Source organism: Humulus lupulus, chromosome 3 (assembly GCF_963169125.1).
Source record: "Humulus lupulus chromosome 3, drHumLupu1.1, whole genome shotgun sequence".
In the NCBI taxonomy this organism is placed as follows: domain Eukaryota; kingdom Viridiplantae; phylum Streptophyta; class Magnoliopsida; order Rosales; family Cannabaceae; genus Humulus; species Humulus lupulus.
This window is the reverse complement of record NC_084795.1, coordinates 69,096,869-69,099,905: the sequence shown is the minus strand read 5'-3', so window position 1 is coordinate 69,099,905 and position 3,037 is coordinate 69,096,869. Positions and strand designations below refer to the sequence as shown.

Sequence of the window (3,037 nt, the reverse complement as noted above, 5' to 3'; positions counted from 1 at the left end):
TTTTCCCAGTTTAGCACCAAATTTGCTTTTTCACACCGGTTTAATACATTTTTCAGATTACCCAAACACAGATCAAAGGAAGAGCCAAAGACCGAAAAATCATCCATGAAAATCTCAATGCTCCTTTCCACCATATCTGAAAATATAGCCATCATGCACCGTTGGAATGTTGCTGGTGCATTACATAACCCGAATGGCATTCTCCTGAAAGCGAACGTGCCATAGGGACATGTAAATGTCGTTTTCTCTTGGTCCTCTGGCGCGATGGCAATTTGATGATAACCTGAGTAACCATCTAAAAAGCAATAATACTTATTTCCAGCCAACCTATCCAACATCTGGTCAACAAAAGGAAGTGGGAAGTGATCTTTTCGTGTAGCCTTATTTAACTTACGATAGTCGATGCATATGCGCCACCTGGTCACAGTTCGAGTTGAAATTAACTCGTTATTATCATTCTTGACTACTGTTATTCCACCCTTCTTTGGCACCACCTGCACTGGACTCACCCAAGCACTATCAAAAATTGGGTAAATCACCCCGACGTCCAACCATTTCAAAATCTGCTCAAGTACAACATCCTTCATAGCTGGATTGAGCCTCCTTTGAGCTTCTATAGATGGCTTGGTTTCTGCCTCCATTAAAATTCGATGCATTACTGTCGAAGGACTTATTCCTCTAATATCCGCCAATGTCCATCCAATGGCCATTTTATGATCTCTTAAAACCCTCAACAATTTCTCCAATTCAGTTTTTGAGAGATCAGCTGACACAATTACTGGCAAAGTCTCATTCTCCCCTAAGAACGCATAACACAAATGCTCAGGAAGGGCCTTTAATTCCAATTTCGGTGGTTGCTGAATGGAAGTTAATGGTCGCTCGGTGGCCTCTGCCAACTCTTCAAATTTCTTCGTATACGGGTGGTAAGAGTTAATCCATTTTACATATTCTTTCATCTCTTCATCATCTTCATCTTCCTCCCCACCAGTCAACACTGCCTCTAAAGCATCACTACTGACCCTTCTTTTTAAAACTGCCTTATTTATCACATCCACACTGTAGCAACTGTCACTAGCCATCGGGTACGTCATTGCTTTGAAGACACTAAACACCACCTCGTCCCCCTCAACTCTGAGTTTCAGCTCTCCCTTTTGCACATCTATTAGAGCTTGTCCTGTTGCTAGGAACGGTCGCCCAAGAATAATTGGGACGTTTGCATCCTCCTCCATGTCTAGCACAATAAAATCTGCAGGGAAAATGAATTTGTCGACCTTCACTAGCACATCTTCAATAATCCCCCTCGGATGAGCCAGTGATCTATCGGCCAACTGTAGTGTAACAGTTGTTGGCTTTGCCTCACCCAAACCTAGTCTTTTGAATACCGATAGAGGCATGAGATTTATGCTGGCTCCTAAATCACATAGTGCATGTTTACACTCAAAGTTACCAATTGTGCATGGGATTGTGAAACTTCCAGGATCTCTCAACTTCTGTGGAAGCTTCCTCTGCAAAATAGCACTGCACTCTTCGGTCAATGCCACAGTTTCGTAATCCTCCATCTTTCTCTTCTTTGATAAAATATCTTTCATAAATTTAACGTAACTGGGCATCTGCTCTAATGCTTCTGCGAAGGGGATGTTGATATGCAGCCTCTTGAATACCTCTAAGAACTTTGCAAACTGCTTGTCAAGACGGTTCTTTTGGAGTCTCTGTGGATATGGAATTTTTCTGTGATGATCTATAGACACCGGAGGTACCACTTCTCTTGCTGGCGGAATCTCTTTAACCTTCTCTTCACAAGTCTTCTTGTCCTCTTCAGTGGGTGCCTGTTGATCTTGCTTCTGCTCGACGCTCTTTTCCACATTTGTTCCCTCCAACACTGTTCCACTCCTCAAAGTAATCGCCTGACACTGTTCGTTAGGATTCCCTTTTGGATTCACCTCAGTAGTGCTTGGCAAGTTCCCTTGAGCTTGGTTTGCCATAAGCGTAGCCAACTGTCCAATTTGCGTTTCCAAGCTCCGAATTGATGATCTCGTTTCAGTCATAAACTGAGTCAACACATCGGCCTGACCATCTTGCTTTGCTTGCATCTGTTGCGGTGCAGGTCTTACTGGTTGCTGCTGATAAAACCCAGGAGGAGGTCGAGGATACTGCGGTTGATTCTGTTGAAACTGTTGCTGACTGCCCTGCCCAGTTGTCCACGAAAAGTTTGGGTGATTCCGCCACCCTGGATTGTAATTCATGGAATATGGGTTGTTGGAAGGTCTTGGGAAGTTCCCTATTGCTTGCACTTGCTCCATAGGCATATTGTTAAAGTCCCTATTCGTGCATTGTTCAAATAAATGAGGCCCCCCACATAACTCACAAATTATCTGCATATTCATCACTGGAGCCTGAGCATGAATGTTATTCTGCTGTAACTGTTTAGTTAAAGTTGCCACTTGAGCTGACAACATTGAAATGGCATCCAATTCATGCACTCCAGCTACCTTCTTATTGGTTTCTCTTTCTGATGGCCATTAATAGTTATTCATGGCCATTTCCTCCAACAGATCATAAGCTTGGTTGGCGCTTTTACTCATGAACGCTCCTCCAGACGCTGCATCTATGATTGTGCGAGTAGTACCACACAAACCATTGTAAAAAATATGGACTAGCATCCATTTTTCGATTCCATGATGGGGACATTTTCTCAACAGCTCCTTAAACCTCTCCCACGCATCATACAACGATTCACTATCTTTTTGGTGAAAATTGTTGATTTCACCTCTATACCTTGCAGACAGCGATGGTGGGAAAAATTTTGCTAAAAATTTTTGAGTCAGCTCCTCCCATGTTGTTATAGAATTGGCTTCCAGAGAAATAAGCCAACTCTTTGCTCGGTCCCTCAATGAAAACGGGAAAAGTCTCAACCTCACTGCATCATTTGTCACTCCATTCATCTTGAATGTGTCGCAGAGCTCTAGGAAATTAGCCAAATGTAAGTTTGGATCTTCCGTTGGCAATCCCCCAAACTGAACTGATGATTGTACCATTT

At 43.0% G+C, this 3,037-nt stretch overlaps 1 non-coding gene across 1 annotated transcript; it reads left to right on the top strand.

Moving 5' to 3' along the window:
• Positions 1-2,670: 2,670 nt before the first annotated feature.
• Positions 2,671-2,777, top strand: LOC133827944 (small nucleolar RNA R71). Its single transcript, XR_009890593.1, has one exon. It is a non-coding gene; the product is annotated as a small nucleolar RNA R71 (small nucleolar RNA).
• The last annotated feature ends 260 nt before the right edge of the window (positions 2,778-3,037 follow it).